The 18,698-nt window shown below is 41.6% G+C and overlaps 1 protein-coding gene across 11 annotated transcripts in view; it reads left to right on the top strand.

Moving 5' to 3' along the window:
* Positions 1-775: 775 nt before the first annotated feature.
* rbm47 (RNA binding motif protein 47) overlaps positions 776-18,698 on the top strand; it is a 32,545-nt gene continuing 14,622 nt past the window's right edge. For 5 of the 11 annotated variants that reach the window (XM_041037235.1, XM_041037233.1, XM_041037232.1 and 2 more), the window contains exons 1-2: positions 1,664-2,044; positions 2,605-2,769. The gene's annotated coding sequence lies outside the window, so the exon portion shown is untranslated. Of the gene's footprint in view, positions 939-1,662; positions 2,045-2,604; positions 2,770-14,044; positions 14,217-18,698 lie in introns of those variants that run through there. The other 6 variants (XM_041037226.1, XM_041037225.1, XM_041037234.1 and 3 more) reach the window with 6 other exon arrangements.

Genomic DNA, 18,698 nt, shown 5'->3' with positions numbered 1-18,698 from the left:
AGACACAATTTTCACAGCGATGTATTGCCTAACTTAAGCCAGTCTCTGCAATTGGATTTTTATATTTTAAGGAAATGACTGAAAACCAGCAGTTCTGATTGTTGGGAATAAACACAATTGCCAGTCTAAAACACTGTGGTTAATTTTGGAAAACTGTCAGCAGTAATAATGAATAAATATAATTAAGTCATTTAGCAAAAATATGGAAAAACACTGGATATTGTTGTCACGCCCATTTAAATACCATAAGCCGTATCTGCCTACACACTGTCACTCAAATAATGAACTGAACACCAAGAAACTTTGTGACATTAAAGATAAATTTTTTGCATGATCTCTTTTGGCCTCTGAACTCACCTCTGTAGCTCACCTGTTACAGTACATTTGTAGAAACTTAACCTATTATCTTATATGTACTTGAGTGTTTGCAAACTTTATTCGAGGCCTGTGAGATCTGTTAAGTAAGCATTAAAGTCAAATGTGTTGAGCAACACATTCAACGGCCCCGGCCTCCTCCCAACCAGTGTTCAGCCGCTGTGTTGAAACGTTATTTCTCTGTGTGAGCACGTCTGACTCAATCTCAGTTTCCTACACACACACACTTGCAAGTTCCCTACCGGGTGTGGGTGCAGTGTGTGTACAGGGACTTTTTCTGAATGTATATGTGTGTGTTAGTGCGTCTGTGTGTGTGTGCGTGCGTGTGTGTGTGTGTATGTTGTTACTCTAAACAGAAATCCAGCTTCCTCACTTCTCTCTTTTGTCCTTAGTCAGTTCACTGACCATGGTTGTTTCTGTTCAGCACAGCTCTCTCCCTCTCTCTCAGACATTGTCTCCATGACAACTGGCTGTCACGAAGACGTTGCGCTCACCAAGCACCTGAGATCAGGAAGAAGGAAGTACCTGGCTCCGCCCAACACTGACTTCTGCAGGGAATTCGGGTAGGCATACATACACACACACACACACACACACACACAGAAAACCTCACACATACACAGTGTTGAATGAGAGGTGAATGCTGGAGGTCTGGAGTGTTGAAACTTCTCTACATGATCAAACAAGTATGATATTGCCAAAACTGAAAGAGAATAAAAAGATTCGGGTGGGGTGGGAAAGAAATCTGAAGGTGGAGAATAAGAAACACCAGTTGAGCCAGTGTAGTTTGGGTTATCTTCACTGTTTTACTTTCACTTCAGGTTTACAGCAGGAGCCTGTTTAACAAAAGAGAGAAACTGTTTGTATTAGACATTTAAAGTTTCAGCTTTCCCCTTCAGCTGTCAGTAGTGTCTATGTCGCCTTCATGCTGACAGTTAAACACTAGAAATCTGAGAGTGAGTGAGTGAGTGAGTGAGTGAGTGAGTGAGTTGTTATTACTGAGAGATGTCATTACAGAGGGATCTACAGTGTGTACGTCACTATAACATAAAGACAGCATGTCATCGTGACCTCAGGGGTGTATATATATTTGTGAATGAGCACATGCTGGCTTGTGTGTGATCATCAGTAATAAGCATGTGGTGGATGTGATAATGCGGTGTGAGGCATTGGACTAGGTGTGCAGGAAAGTCCTTTAGAGGAATGCTGCTCAGGCTGCTATGATTCAGGTCTAGCTGTTTGCACACACACACACACACACACACACACACACACAAAGATTGGACACAGAAGGATAGCATTTCCCATCCGGAATGATAGGAGGGAGGGAGAAAGGGAGGTGTGTTGGGGGTTTGGGCAGTCAGATTCTGGTTTGGTGAGTTTTAGGAGACGGCAGTGTGTACACCATACACAGATCAAGAGAGGGAGAGAGAGAGAGAGAGAGAGAGAGAGAGAGACAGAGACAGAGAGACGGACAGACGGAGTGGAAGATAAAGAGAGGTTCTCTGACATGAAAAGAGACGGAAGCAAGGACTAAGTACCTGAACACGAGTTAAAGTGTTTGGAAAGTTTAAGTGACGGACAGCGAAGCTCCAGCAGCAGCAGCAGCAGCAGCTTCACTTACCATCATGCAACCCTGACTTGGATGACGCGTCAGCTATGGTGTGCTGTAAGGAAGACAGGTTTTTGTTTCTTTCTGGATGAAGAGGGTATTCTCTGATGGGTTTCCTGGGATCATTAGTGTGTTGGTGTGTGTTTTCAGAACTTTTTTCTTCTCTGTTCTTTCTCCCTCCTTCCCTCGCCTCTCCCCCTCCTCAGTTCTGAGGAATGTGGGGCTTATGTCAGTGAGAGTCAGGTACGGACTCACTAATTACCACTGCCCTTCCTCCCTCCATCTCTCCCTCACCTCGCTCCTCTCTTTCTCTCTCTAGCTCTTTCCTTCACCTCCGCCACCTTCTGCTCTCTCCTCCACTTCTAGACCTTGTGCACCCCGCACCCGCCCACCCCCTGTCTCCCGCTGTTGCGTCTACAAGCACTGTCGTGACTGGAGCAGAGGAGAGAACAAACAGAGAGGATCTGAGTCAGAATCCAAAAAAACACCAAAAGGAGAACAGAAACTCTGACTTGTCCTCTCTCTTAGTATATGTGTGTGAATGTGTGTATGCACTGTGTTTGTTAGACGTGTCTGAGATCTCTTCTGATTGTGCTTTGGGGGACCTGTCATTGAAGAAAGGAGGCACCCTGATAGCGAACGAGAGGCCGGAGAGAACCTGACAGACAAGCGCAAAGGAGGAGAGGAAGAGGAAGGAAAGATGAGAAAGTGACAGGCTGGATCGTTGCTTTTGAACGGTAGCAGAACAACCTACAGCGACTACACGTCCCATCATCCTACAGGTTGGCTGGGGACTTGTCATGTGTCTCTTTTTCTGTCCTTTCTGCCTGTTTCTCATTTTAATCTTCACGTTTAACACTACTGCTATGAGGCTAGTTGAGGGACATGGTGTGTTTTTTCACCTGGAGTACTAAGAACACACACATTCATATACACAAACACGTACACGTTCACATACACACACACACAGTGGGTATCTGGAAGGACATTTCTTCAGCTGGCCCTGTGTTCACTCTGACCCAGCTGACTGCTGTAACCTTCACTACAAGGTTGTGGGACGAGGACTCGATGTTTATTTTTTTGTGTGGATGTGTGTGTATGTGATCGGTTTCTCTCTTGTCTAGTCATCTTCTGTGTGTGTGTGTGTGTGTGTTTCAGAAACTGGTTGAGCAGGGTGCCAGTTAGCCTTGGGTGTCCTGTTGTTATTCTGTGAGCGTATAAATGTATGGATACACATGCCTGTTCATATATGTTTCCATTTTTGTGCAGTTGCAGTATGTGTGTCTGTGTATGAAGGTTCACAACCAGCAGACTTTTAAATTTTTTTTCCAAGATCAGCTGCCTCTCTGACACTCAGCCCAGACTCTTCGCAATGTCTGTGTGATTACAAGATTACATTTAATCTAATTTTAGTAGATGTTGAAGAATGCTGATGGCTTGAAGGTGCTGAGGTGTGAGATAAGTTATAGTTTCACTTACTGTTAAAACATACTCTGTTCTGAGAATCACCTGTGGAGATGGAGGACAGGGAGGTGCACAGGGACTTTCACCTCTAATACACTCTTCTGAGTACGTGTGTATGCATGTGTATGCGTGTGTATGTGCGTGTCCTCTATCTCATCAGACGACTGGCTTCCTTGTGAATACTGCAAATACTTCCACAAGTTTAAGGCGTGTAAAAGGTGTGTGTGTGTTGAAGTGCTGGTCAGACCTGATGAAGTGATGACACATGGTTTCTTCAAACTGCCTCATGCAAAAACCAAAACCAAAAATAGATACCAGTTAAATGGTTCGTATGTGATAATTATTCAAATGGACCTGTATGTCTGCCTCTGTGTGTGTGTGTGAGTCTGTCCCATAGTGGCTATGGATTCATAACTGATTGCGCAAGTAGGTTCAAGAGGTGAACCATTTTTCAGAATGATGGTTATCTCTCAAAGCACTGTATCACATTCTACATTTGCAAAAAAAAAAAAAAGGACAGACAGGAATTTGTGAGTTAGAGTTTTTTTTTTTTGCGTGACCTTAGTGGTATCGTGTTTGGGCCAGCTCTAGTTTCAGGAAGACAGACAACGTTAGAGAAACACGGTGCAACAGGAAGCTAAATAAAAGATCTGTTTTGTTTCTTGACAAATGTTAAACTGATTTTTTTTTAAAGCAGGAAGCTGATGGGAAATTATTGTTCAGGAAACCTCATGGTTAAGGAAGAGAAACAGCATGAATTACACACACACACACACACACACAGAGTACATGGTCTGTCACATGACTGTCACATGACCATCTCATGCTCATGATGGGGAAGCATAGATTCATTATAGTGTGTGTGTGTGACAAAGCCATAAGCCTAATCCACCAACACCGAGGCAGAAATCTAAAGCTGCAGAATGAAGAGAGAGAAAGAGAGAGAACCTGTTAGTGCTATTGTGTTTATGAAACACCTGTAACAAGATCTGATCACCCTCTCTCTCCTCTCTCCCTCTTTCTGTTTGTCACAAACACACACATACCTGGAAAGCACAATGGTCACATTCTTCCCTTCTTTCGCCTCCCCCCCACCCTTCACCTCCCTCTTTACCTCCCCTCTGATTGGACCAAACTCTGAACAGCAGCGAGTCAAGGAGAAGTTGAAACAGGTAAAAATTAGGGTCGCGCATACACTGAGAAAAAGGAGGGTTCAGTATTATTAATATGCTCAGTTTGAGAACAAATGCAGAGGCAAAATGAGCTCTAAAAGATTAGGTAGGAAGTAGGATGAAAGGATGGTGTTTTTATTTTGAAGGACGGGACTTGGAAAAAATATTCTGGGGAACAATCTATTAGCGTTAGCGTTGTCATCAAGGTTACAGTGATAAAGAAACACATCGTTGAGATTATAGAAAGATCGTGTTCATGCTTTAAAAGAAACCAACGCTGACTGTTGGTTTGAAACGGGAAAACAAAGAGCATTTCATGTTTAAGTCAATGTTTTGTTGATAACTTCAACCACCCCAACCTCCTAACTGTGCAGACTTTGTGGCCACTAGAGAGGCTATGCCACTTGAACATAAAAATACGTTGTTGTGTCATTTACTTAAAGGATTGGTTTGTTGATTGGCAGGATGACGTAGTTTGGAATTTTGCTTTGATAACTAAGAAACGATGATAAATAAGAAAAATTATGACTTATGTTGTAGTTGTCTGATCTGTCTTTAGGAAAAGACTATGGTCATTGCTAGAAGGATCCAACACTCACTGTTTGTAGGAAATGGGCTCCATAACAAGGGTCTCCAGTGTGTTGTACCCTCATATCTAAGTCACACGCTTTACTGACCAAACTACTGTCCCTGACTTCCTCCATAAGAGGTTTTGTGGTGGGACAACAACGTCACGCCTTTGCTCCTATAGCAGACAGCAGTCATTGTTCACACAACCGCAAGACCACAAGAGGTCCTCATTTGAGACACGCAAGCATAGTTTGTTTTGAAAAGATGACCAATTTTGTCAATTTTTTATTTTTTTTGCTGAGGACAGTCTCTAATTTGTTTTGTTTGTTTCTAAGTTTTGAGATATCTGATATTATTATTATTTTTTACTAGCACAACAACACAGCAGGAACTGAATAGAATTTTTTTGATTCAGATACACAGAAGCAACATCTCTATTTAGAATTAATTCACATTACTCTGGACAGGTGCAACGCTGTCCAGAATAAAGTGCTTACCTGCTATTAATGTGCAACAGAATATATACCCCTAAAAACCACACCAGCTTGAAACAGCTGAAACTAAACCTATCAATCACCATGTTTAGGCACTCACAGCACTTGACCAAGGTTAAGGAAAAATTTTGGTTTGATACAGAAAAAGTCTGCAGTGATTTGAAGTGTGAGACACAACATGTTTACTGTATTAGCACTTAACCAAAACCACAGTCTTTCCCTGACCTTAACCAAAGAGCTTTTGCTGCCTAAACCCAATCACATGCGGGACTCAGGATGAAAATAGGACCTATTACCTAAGTAACTGGGAAAGTATTATAGTGAGTGGTGTTCTGTAATGCTGGAAGCGCAAACAAACTATCTGCAGGGACTGAAACCACAAAACTTAAGGGCGAAAACACAGTTTTTGGGGGAAAACACACTGAGATGGGACATTGTGCAACTGTCTCTCTTCTGAGAACATGGCAGGACCGACACTGTTGAGTGTGTAAACAGGTGACATCCACTCACTGTGAAGGCTGGATCAACACTCCCCCTCCCCCTTTTCTCCTTACTCCCCCGCCTTCTGCCGGTCAACCTTCGACCCCTGCGTAACCCCCCCCCATGTGGTGACACTGCTGAACCCTCCATCCTCTCCTCCTATCCTGCTCGCCTCCCTCCTTCCCTCCTCTCTCCTCCAACCTGCTTGTACGCTAATGCTGTTATTATGCTTCATTTCACTGCTAGTTTCTTCCTGTGTCTCTGGACTCCTTTAGCTGGATGGAGGTTTTTTTTTTTTTTTAGGGTTACATCAATAGAGAATATAGGCATGTTAAAGGATAATACTTACATGCCTATGTCTACATTAAAAGCATTGTTTGTTGCTGTTACTGTTGAATTGTGAAGAGATCCCTTCCTAATGTAACTTCAGCATAAGTGATAGAATGAGGACACTGACATAACAATTGCTTTAGGAAGTCATAGACATTATGGACAGGAGGAACAATTGCAGCGGCTCATAAGTATTTTATCATGTGAGTATGTGACTTTTGTTTTAAATTAGACAGGAAAAAATTTGAACCTATCCTTTAGCTCGCTCACACACACACACACATGCACACCAAGCATCCAATAGCCTGTTCTCAAACAGGCTCTTCTCTGCATACCTGTTGCTACACACAATGGGCTAGTTGTCTGGACAGCAGGCCAAGAGGCAAGGTGTGTGTGTGTGTGTGTGTGTGTGTGTGAGAGAGAGAGAGAGAGAGAGAGAGAGTGTGTGCGTGTGTGTGTGTGTGTGCAGTGGGTGGTTTGATTCTGGCAGGGAAGACAAGCAAATGTGGATGGTGTTGAGGAGTGTGTGAGCATGTGGAAGTGAGTAGAGAGAGTACTACCACCACCACACTGCAGCTAATGATAAGGCCCAACCCCAAAACACATGCACACAAACATGCACACAGAAACACACACACACACACACACACACACATCTGCCCCCACCCTGCCAGAATGGAATGTTCCTTCGGCCGAGACTGACTCTGTGAACCCATTCACAAAATGGCACAAAGTAGGCATCCTTTGGCCACACACACACACATTCACACGCTTGCATATCCAGACAATCAGGCTCATCTCTCCCTCATCTCCTTCACACATCTTCCCTCTCTCTTAGGTTCTCACACTCCCTTTTCCTTTTTCCTTCTTCGCTCTTCTTTGTTTCATGAGTAGTTTCAGCCAGTCATTGTGCGAGAGCAGGTGAGCAGGTTGATTACACAGCGTTTTATTTTGTCCAGCTGATTTTTTTTGTTGTTGTTGTTTCTTGTCACAAAACCCCTGTTTCAGTGTGGTGTGCGTGACAGTGTTTAGCAGTTTAGCTATTGTCAGTTCTGGGATCCTGTATTTAGGAGGCGTTAGACAGAGTTGGCTGGATTCCACGAGCCTTAGATTCATCTCCTATCTGCCTGTTGCCTTCTCATTTTCCTGTTCTCTCTATCTCTCCCTCTGTGTGTGTGTGTGTGTGTGTGTGTGTGTGTGTGTGTGTGTGTGTGTGTGTGTGTGTGTGTGTGTGTGTGTGTGTGTGTGTGTGTGTGTGTGTGTGTGTGTGCGTGTATGGGTGTGCTTGAGAACAATTTGTCTTTCCAGGAAACATAGGATGTTGAAAATTGCAGGTGTAAGATTACCAGAAAAAAAAAAAAATGTCTGTACATTTTGAACATATTTGCGTGTGTTGGGTGAGATTCCAATTACTAGTCAGTGCTTCATGATATACTCTTTTGTTGTTTACACACTTGTAAATACACATACTGTATGCTGAGTAGTCATCCTGCCATTTAATAAAAAAGATACTACACGCAGCAGAGACAGGATCGGTCAGAAGCTGTGATTGAACAGCATCCATTCAGGTTTACAGCTGATGTATAAATCCCATACAAAGCATTATGCTGACATCATTTAGGTTTGTTTTAGTCTTATCTTTCCACATCCATAGAAACAAGTGTTTACAATTGTTTCAAATGTAACCCTCAGTTTCAATCTCAAAAAAAAAAAAAAATGAAATTGTTACGTGAAGGATTAAAAAAGAGAGTTTGAGAGAGAAGTTAAAATCCTGCCCCCATGGCCTCTCCTCTGCACACCTGGACAATAAGTTGTGTGGGGTAGCACTTTGTCTCTCTCTTTACTGCATAGTGGACTTCATATACTTTCTGTCATTTGAAGTGTCTGAATTCTGAGTGTGAGTTTAACCACTATATAGTGTCCTCAAAATTCCCACAATGGCACGAAGGAAGTAGCGTACATGGCATGCACTCTACTTTCTACAAAGCGTCACATTTTGTAGGCATGACAATTACAGATGCAACAGTAGATCTGTAAGTGATGGGACAAAATGATCATTATTCATAAGTGTCCCTACTGAGTAGCAGTTAGCGTTTACTCTCTGTGTAAGGCACAGTGAGTGGGTTATTTCTAACACAGGCTCTATTTCAGAAACTTACAGCAATGGGCAGCATTCACTGCAGGAAAATCTCAGACTGAGTTTTAAGATAGTACATGTTTTAGCTGAAGCTAAACTTACTTACTTTTTTTACATGTACATCTCACTCAGCACCTTCACACGTGAGATACCACCAGCACAAGAAGTGGCCAGATGATGAGAAAGGTGAACAAATCCAAAATTCAGCCATATTATTGAAACCAAGTCATTTAAAAACACACATTACAACCATCAGTTGCTTTGCGAGACTGCATGTGTGCGTGCATGTGATTTTTTTCTTGCATTTCCAGATAAGTGATTTACATACTGTGGCTGAAGTGTGGATTTAACTGTGGGTTTATTTACAGCCTGCCTGTCTGGACTGTACTGCCGAATGTCTAGTAGTGTCCCCACATCAATGAAGATGGCATGTTACGTATAATAATGATAATGATATAACAATATAAAACCAAAACTGCAATAGCAAGACCTTAGTTGTAAAAAAAAAAAAAAAAATCACCTAAGACCTCCGCTCAGATTTCAGCAGGATCTGTTCTGTTATATTCTATTTTTTCATCCACATTCTACTTACACACTATCACATGACTGTCCTCTGAGGGAGAGGACAGTCATCCATGTTGACGTTACAATGGTTACTGGTCACTCGCCAGATAATAAGTGGCTTCACTGTGGTTATAAGTCATGAGGATGAGTCTGTTTCTTTTTCCATTGTGTATTCAAGTTTTCTAGCGTCTTCAAATCTTTCCTTCCTACCCCTCTCCCTCTGTCTCTCCTTCCGTGTGTCCTTGACCTTGGCTGTGATTGAAGCACCTAAACACACAATGCCCCTGCTCTGCCATTGGTTAGTGACAAGCCACATGACTGGATTGTCAGCTGACCACATTCTAGGCAAAAGGGGAAACTGCTTTCATCAGTATGGAAGGGAAAAAAAAAAGTAGGAGTTTAATGTCAGATTGTGTGTGTGGTAACAGGGCAGAAAGGCTCTCTTTTTGTGCTGACTCATAGTCGTTAATCATAAGTGGGACGCTGGGATTGGTTAACAGTAGTGAACCTTTGAATGAGGAAGTGTAACAACAGAACAGAGCCAGAGGTTCACAAGTGAAGACTTTACTGTCTAAGAGTTTTTTTAAGTAGAGCAGAAAGTTCACACTTGGACAGGTGATGTCCTTTCATCCTTCCACAGACACACAAACATATGCACTATGATCCTCGAGTTGTGTGTGTTCAGATAAATACAAGTGTGTGACACCCTGCAGTGTTTGCTCCCTCTGTTGGGACTTTGACGAGAGGGTCAGCTGAGGCTCAGGATCCAGTTTAGATTGTTTTTTGAGTCTTCAATTTTCAGTGCTTATGCACTGACGAATGAAATATTCATTTCAGTTTGACACTGACTCTTAATATATTATGTAGTTGTTTGATATCAGTAAAAAAAACTTTGGAACAGGGCATTAATTGCTTATTATTTTTTAACATTTTCATTCAGTTTTGAATGTCACGTCATCTGCCGCTTATCTGGGTCTGGGCCCAGGTCACGGGGGCGACTGCTGCCCAGTCCACAATGCACTCCCATGAGTGTCAATTTTGAATGTTCAATTTAAATTCAAGTTTTGGTTTAGTTGGTTCAAGTCACATTAACAGGTTTAGTTTCGGTTTTCATTTTGTGGAAATGAATGCGATCTTTCATTTTTGAGATCTGCATCACATTTCTTTTTAAATCGGTTATTTCATGTTGAATCAGTTGTAGCCTTTCGGTCTTGTCGGTTGTTGCTTTTTTAAAAAGACATTTTTAGTCCTTATGTCATTTTTCATTTGTAATAATAATAATAAAAGTGCAGTGGAAGCAGAACAAGAGGGAACATTAGTCAGACAAAGTTTATGGTCAATGTCACAGCAAAACTTTTAGGACACTTTAGTAACAACCACACACACCAGACACACACACACACACAAACACAGATGCTCATATATGATGTGCGGCTGACTTCGGGTGAAGGTGTAATCTATTTCCCTGACAAACGCATTGCGCTGTCGAGGCTCGTCAGTTGTGTCACATGCCCTGCAGGGCCAATGCACATTTCATGTCATACACATTTCTCTGACGTTTATGTTTGCATTAACAGCCAGTAAAGTTGACATACAATACAACACTACACCTCTCAATAGTGACTTTGTTTCATTCAGTGTTTCTGCAAACAAATTTGCTTGCGATGATATGATGTGTGACTCGATGCTTACAGTAAATCTCACATGTTCTAAAAATGTAGCACTGATGTGAACTGCCTTGTAGATCATAGTTAATAACCATAGGTGCTGAGGCGAACAACCGCTTGCTTCACAGAAGTTTCTATGACCCCAATTTTAATCGCTTTTTAAACAGAATTATCAGTTTGAAAGGCTGCTGATACCAAATGGAAACTGACACACAATATAGCATGTGAATGTGCGTTTATGAGCTTGAGTGTGTGGACGCGTAGGTGTGTATGCTAGAGCCTGACTAATACTCTTATCGAAACCCCATGAAGAAGAAAAATTACAACAAAATACTGGCAAGAATTATTGTTTTTCTTACATAGCAAACATTGTCTGACAAAGATTTAATGTAAATGAAACAACAGTAAGTTTTGAACAGTAAAAAATTAATTATTGGAAAAATATAACAATGAAAAAATAAATAAGACCATATTTATCTTGAACTGGGAAAAGTTGAATAATCATATAGTTGATATATCTGCAGTTGGCTGAGATCAGTTGATATTAACCTCTGCACGTATCGATATATACGTGAGCATGTGATGTATGTGAACATGTGAGCTGAGTTTAGCTCAACTATGAGTGTGTTACTCTCAGTTTGGTTGGCAACAAACACGCCAGGCTCCTCTTCAGTCTTTAACATTCATCCAACTGTCTCTGTGACCGTTGTTAAGCTGTTTGTGTACAGCTTCTTAAAGTCATGTATGGGTTCATTTCAGACCTGCAGGGCCAGTTCCACAGAGTGAGGGCTAACTGCTGTTAGTTGCATGACTTTGTGTTTTTGTGGCGTGTGTGAGGAGGTTGTTACTGGACACATTTCTCAGGCATCTTTTTGTGATTTTATCAGTTTTATCAATTTTCACAATTTTCACTATTTTTTGTAATAAAAACACATTGTAGTGTGTTTCATATCATCACAATGTTTAAATGCTGCTTGTGAATGCTAGATAGTGGCAGGAGGGGCTTAAATTTAAAATTTTACATTTTTAAAAAATATATTTTGTACTTATGTTTTACATTTTCAAGAGGTTTTTCCTTGTCTTGTGCTGGATTTTGATCAGGGTTGGGAACCACTGATGTGAGCTTGTGAGGGCCATGGAAGACCGTCCTATCTGATATTGGGCTATACAAATAAACTTGTCTTGACTTGTGTGTGTGGGTGAGTGCTGGTGTGATACAGTATGCTGGTAATAAAGTCATCTTCGTGTTTGAATTGTGCTCTCCTCCACCTTTGAAAAAAAAAGTTTATGGCTGTGTACTTCAACCTTTTTTACACCCTTTTGGGGCGAGAATAGATTTCTCCATCTGTAAACTTTGAACTGGCTATCTACATATACTGTGTGTGTGTGTGTGCTGCCAAAAAGGTGAGAATCAGTGATTGCACGTCCTTCATTAACAGAGTCATTGGTTAATGTGTCACTTGTGCTATGGCATTTGCACTCACAAACACACTTAAGCTGGAGTAGAATGGCACCCCGACAGATAAGAGTATAGGCCCTGTTCTCTTTAAGGGTTGTTTAAGGTTATGTACACTTCCACACATTGTCGGTGTGGTCTCCTTCCTATTCTCTCTGACCCTCACTGTGTTTCTGGCAAATATGACTGGAATGTGACAGCTTCAGTCTAGTCTGTATTCTCTTTATCTCTGATGTATTTATCAGTGTGTTGCCAGCAAAGTGACTTTGAAACCATACGTAATGCAACCTGCAGAAACGAAGCTTATTAACGCTGCTGAAACAAAATCATCATTTTCAGGAGAAGTCTATTTGTGCTCCGTGACAAAGTAAGAAATGTGTAGTTGACTTCTGGAAAAACTAGCTTGTAGAGGAAAGCTTGTTTGAACTTGAGAAAGCTTTGACTGTTGTGCTGATAAAATACTATGATTTCCAAGCCACTGGGGTTTTCAAACCAGCTGAAAAATCCAAAGTGTTCACAGAAAAAAAAATCTGTCAGATTCAGCCCTCAACAGATTTATGCTAAAACGCCTCAGGTGTTGTCCTTCTAGGCTCTGTTTGAATTATTTTGAGTCTATATTGACCCACAAGCTCGTTTTTTCCTAATATGTCTGAGGATACAAAAAAGCAAATATTTGGTTTGATGAAACACAACAGTGCTCTCAGACAAATGATGACGACTGAAGTGACAGATCGAGTTGACTTTGACCTTCCCTCAGTCTTTTAGCTTTACTTCAGATGATGTGTTGTCACTTGTTGGTGGAGCAAGGGAATATTCTTAGCCAGACTGTTGGCATGGATCAAAGGATGGCAATGTGGGTCTGTCCACCATTTTGGTTCAGGCTGAAATATCTCAAAAGCTATTGGATGGATTAGCCATGAGGATGACTTTTTTAAATGCCTTTATTACAGAGATTACAATAGATAGATGATGGAAAAGGAGCCGATAGCATAGCTGCACTCAATGCCATGTTTCATAAATGTGGGCAGTAAATAAGCATAAAAGTTTGCAAAGACTCAGGAGCACTTGTGTGATGGTTATGCAGCACAGAGCTGTTGCTTGATTTCTCTGACAGTTATCAAGACGCTGTGCAGTTGAGCGCCTGCCTAAAGTTTTGAGTTAGGCGCACGGTGGTCTTGTTTCGTAAATTTCTGAGTTAAAAATAAACCTTCATTTGCTTTGACTGAGGAGCTTGTGATAAAGGGTTTCTGCTGATGTTGTCCTCTTGGACAGAAAAGCTGGAATTTGGGAAATTTCTTGTGAATGTCACTGAGAGGAAAAACAGCGTATTCCCGCAAGACATTTCTCCAGTGTTTTTCTCCATTGTTTGAATTCAGGCTTAGATGGGATTTTTCTGAGATTGTATTTAATAATGAGAGGTGAGCACACATGTACAGAGTATACCTGTGAATATGCCTTCACACTCAAACACAAATGCCTCATGACTCTTCCCTGATTGTTGTCAATCATCACCTTTCGTCACACCCTCTGTTCTTTTATTCCTACCCTTCCCTTTTGTCTTATTCCTTATCAGCTGAGAGAGTGAGATTGAAGAAGGAAAAAAAAAGGTGGGGGGGTTACCTTACTGAGTGGCCCCACCTCTCTCTTCTGGCCATTGAGAGTGAGCAAACACTAAACCACCTTTGCTTACCTCCACACTCAAACGCCCAGACACAGCAGGCGAGGAGACTCTCTTACTTCTGCAGCCTGTCAACGCCAAAGGAGAGTGAATGGACAGAGACAAAGTGTGTTTTAGACAAATGTGAATGCCCAGAGTGAGTCCCAAAAACGAAACACAACAACTGCATCTCCTTGGCCCCCTCGTTGACATCCGCGCTCCTCAGTTTGGGATACAGGTACAGTGTCAACATCTGTCTTTCTGAAGGTGTCTGCGCAGAAAACTTTGTTTGAGCTGTTGTTTGAACTTTGTTTAAGCTTAAAACCTACAATTGCTTCTTTTTGCTCTTTCACTCTGTTTTTTTTTATCACTGCAAAATCTCATTTAATTAACCTTAAAAACATATGATTTTCTGGAACAAAAATATTGTTCTGAAACTGTGACGACCTCAGTACTTTGGATCTTGCCTCTGCCGTCCTTGTTAAAAGGTTTGACTTTATGAACCTTGCTATGTCCAAACCTTACAGTCTTCTGATGGAGGCAATCTAGAGGAAACAGCTTTTTGCTCTGTGATTTTTTTTCTCGTTGCTTATTCTCTCTTTTTTCTCTGAGGATATCTGGCATTCTGCCATCTCTGGACAGAGTTACAGTTTACCAGACTTCCCTGTTTCACCACAAAAATGACTGGAAACAGACAACAAAAGCACTTAAACCAATCAGTGATTAGAATGGAGATCAAGATGTCCTTACAACGAAACCAGTGGAACCAGTGGAGTGGCATGGCACTGTGTTTGTGTGTGTGTGTGTGTGTGTGTTTAGGGTGGGGGATAAAAAATGTCTCAGTGACTACCTGGAGAGGCTGGTATTATTACCTATAGACTTCCGGGTTCTTCGTCATATAATTTGTGGACTTTTACCCTGGTTAAGGTGAGCTGTTTGTTTTGTGTGTGTGTGTGTGTGTGTGTGTGTGTGTGTGTGTGTGTGTGTGTGTGTGTGTGTGTAAATTTTAATAAATTTAAGTTGCGTTTGAGGCTAGATGTGGTGAAAAAAAATTATAATATTTGCTGTTTTCTATGGTTCAGTTCACTTTTTTAATTGTAGATTCTCTGAGATACAATTTAAACATTTAAATAATTGTATTGACAGAAATGTTATTTCAGCTGCACGTTTCTGTAGTTCTGCCATTGTAGGAGCCCGACACACTCTCTCTTAACTGTTTGTCAACAGGGTGGACCCTTGTTTGACTATAAAAGTGTGTATGAGGGCTGGCTCTTTTGTCAGCCCATGTAGTGTGAGGTGCAATGTGTTTGGGTCTTTTTTGTGTAGTGTGTCAAATATCACCAAATCTCCAGTCTTGCTGGTTTACTCCTCACACACACACACACACACACACACACACACACACACACACACACACACACACACACACACACACACACACACACACACACACACACACAGCGGCCTGCTGATGCCCTTATCACGAGAGTGTGACACTATCAACGTCAGTAATAATTGTCTGAAACAACCTGCTATGGCCTTGAACAGGCTAGTTGATTAGCCTGAGGAATGTGTTTGCCTAAGGAAGCAAAGCCCCTTCCAGCTAATGCTAAAGCTAAAGCAGCTCTTATGATTAGTAATGACTGCGTGGCTGTGAACAGACATGTGCAGCAATAGACCTTTCTATCGTGTCATGCTGTATATTAAGACTGAAGTCAAAGCCCTTCTGTGTATAATCAGTGCGTGGACTGATTGATGTTAAAGTTTTAGTCTTCCTCAATGCTGATAATTTTACATAGAAAATGTTAAGATGCAGGCTCTTTGTTGTGTTTCTTAAAATGATGGCATTTGAGCACAATCGTGGAGTTTTGAGCGGACAAATGTGAAGGTTCCTGAAGGCAGGGGGGCTCTCAGAGTAAATGAACTGGAATCATCCCTCAGTGGCGAGTAGTTGGGGTGGGTTGGAGGCGGTCACTTACGCACTCCGTCTGACCTGAAATTCTTCGGGCCAGTTTCACTTTGAAGGGCTTTCTAACACTGAGTCAGGGAGGCCTGCATGAGGAGATTGCAGAGGGAACATTTGGTCCCCTCCGTTCGTTAGTCTCTCTCGCTCCTCTCCATCTGGTCTTTTTCTCTTCAGTGCCCCCCAATACATGCTTACACTCACTCCCCCTCCTCTTTTCAATTCTCTTCTCTTCATTTCTTCCCCCTCCATGCCCTTCTCCGTCTTGGTTTGGCCTCCTCTCTGCACCTTCCTCATTTCTCCCCCTCCCTGCTGCACTTCTTGGAGCTTGAGTGAACCAGAGGAATGAGGGTGACAGGTACATGGATGGAGGGAGAGAAAATAAGAGAAGAAAAGAAAAGAAAAGAAAAGTGAAGAGAAGTAGGGAACAGCGGCAGGGGACAAAAATGAGGGGGAGGGGGCTCACAGATTTTGGAAAATGTAGATTCTAATTGAGTAAAGCCTCTGAAACAGCCTTGTTTTGAGTTAAAACAATTAATCAATACGTCAATCAACAGACAATGATCTGCAACAGTTTTGATTCTCACCTAGAAAGTGAAAATTCTAAGTTAAAATATTTGAAAAAAGCTGAAATACTGAAAGAAGTTGAAGTGGCAGTGTTGAGCGGAGATGAAGTATCAGTTGAAGTGTGATCACTGAAAGCAGACGAACTCTTGGTTACACAATAAGAAATTAAACTAGTGGAACTGTAAGCACTGAAAAGGAGCTGAATGGGTTAAAAGTTGAGAGCAGCAGAAATGTCAGTGTCCTGTTGCTCAACTAATGGTTTAAGTTTTTCAGAGGAACATGCTAAGGTTAGCTTTTTAAATGTAAATAATTTCTTTAAGGCTTTTTTGGGGGGTTTTGGACTGATAAAAAGGTGAGGACCAGACCCCAGGGCGAAGACATCACCCTGGGGTCTGGAATGTTGTCGTGGGCATTAAAGCCCCTCGGTAACTATATGATTGGATAGAAAACAGAAATCTCAAGATGTCACAGCTTCCATCTCCTGTATTGGCAGTGTGACTTGATTTTCCGTCCTGTCCCTGCTTCCTGCTGTTGCAGGCAGCATGCTGACAGTTGAGCTGCGTGAACCACGGTGTGAGGACATCATGTGTCCTGAGGGGTCAGCCACAGTTCTCACTTCTCTTTCATAAAGTTCATTGTTTTGTAGGCTTTTGGTCTCCTACTGCAGCTGACTTTGATAACGTACTGTACGTGTGCAAAAGACTCTTTTATGCTGCTTTACGTTATACTACTGAGCATTTTCAAGGATAAAAATCATGTGAGCAAGTAATTCTTTAAGACAGTAAAGTTGTGAAAACTAACAATCAGACTGCTGGAGAAAGCAAAAAAGCTTTTTTTTTTTCAGTTGTTTGTTGCTTGTCTGAGAGGAACTGCTTCCAGAAAAGCACAGTGTAGGACTAAACAGGGTGGTGTACTCTACAGGTCATATCACTCTACAGAAATACACAGCAGGAGTCTCTGGTCTTGTGACATGCTACTCATTTACTTATATGGGTGACTTGTAATAATAGATGGCAGTCATACTGCCTCTCTGGTCAAGATACTGATTACCAGCACTACTTTACTGCTGACTTTATTCCTGCTTATTCAAGGTTTTTGCTTATGTGGCAGATTCCACTGTATGTGTGTGTGTGTTGTGTGTGTTCTGTGTGTATATGTGTATGGCTAGACAGTGTGAGGACCGGTTTGAATCTCAAACCACTGAAGTTAGGACATTTTGGGAAAGTGAGGACATTTTGCCTGGTCCTCACTTTCTGACATACCTTAAAATGGCTGTTTGAGAGTAAGGGGCTGGGGAATGCATTATGTCAAAGAGTGTCCTCACAAAGATAGATGTACAAACGTGTGTGTGCGTGTGTATGTGACCCCGGCCTTAACAGAGAATCAGCTTATCAGAGACAACCAACAAAGTCTAAGGAGCACTATCTAATGTGATTACTTATGATTTAGTTCCACGTTAGTGTGTTTCAGCTTACACACAATGTCAGTGTCAGTGTTAAATTGTTAAATAAAGTTTAACTAACTCTCAGATGTGAAGGATTTCCAGCCTGCCACTGTGGACAAAAATCAATCACAAGCCATGATGTATGTTGAATTATTTACATCAGTTTAAAGAACAAAGTATGTTCTGTACTTTTCTTAAATCCCATTAAAAGATCCAAAGCAATGATTGATTGATCCCACTAGCGAGTACAATGGGCCTTACTCCTCTGTGCCATAGAGCTCAGCTGTTGTCCCAAAACTACTAAAAACACATCAGTGAGCCACAGTGCTGCACTAAGTGACATGTTTCTTCATTAAACTGATCCTTGTGGAACACTGTGGCTTCTTTCGAATCAGTCCCACAACTATAGTTCTGTTGTCGTAAATACTCACTAAGGCACTGACTGTGTATTAATCTGCCACTGTCCCCAACAAATGTGCTATTTTCACCTGTTTGAGTAACCTACAGTGCCCAGCTGGTGTGGGAAATTACTGAGCCCCAAAAAAATGTATATATTTCATACTCGCTATTAAAAAATGTATCTGCCTTCAAAGAACGGACTTCAGGCTGAGTGACTGTGAGTGATGTGAGTAATGCACTAATGTATTTCATGGGATTCACTGACATCTTGAAGGACATGTTGTGTCCTTCAACACAAGTTAAATTCATTTACTCTTTCAAATTTAAAAAGTAAACTGTAATCCACA

Source organism: Toxotes jaculatrix, chromosome 4, assembly GCF_017976425.1.
Source record: "Toxotes jaculatrix isolate fToxJac2 chromosome 4, fToxJac2.pri, whole genome shotgun sequence".
NCBI classification, from domain to species: domain Eukaryota; kingdom Metazoa; phylum Chordata; class Actinopteri; family Toxotidae; genus Toxotes; species Toxotes jaculatrix.
Note: the sequence above shows the minus strand (reverse complement) of the source record. Positions and strands in the feature narration are given on the sequence as shown.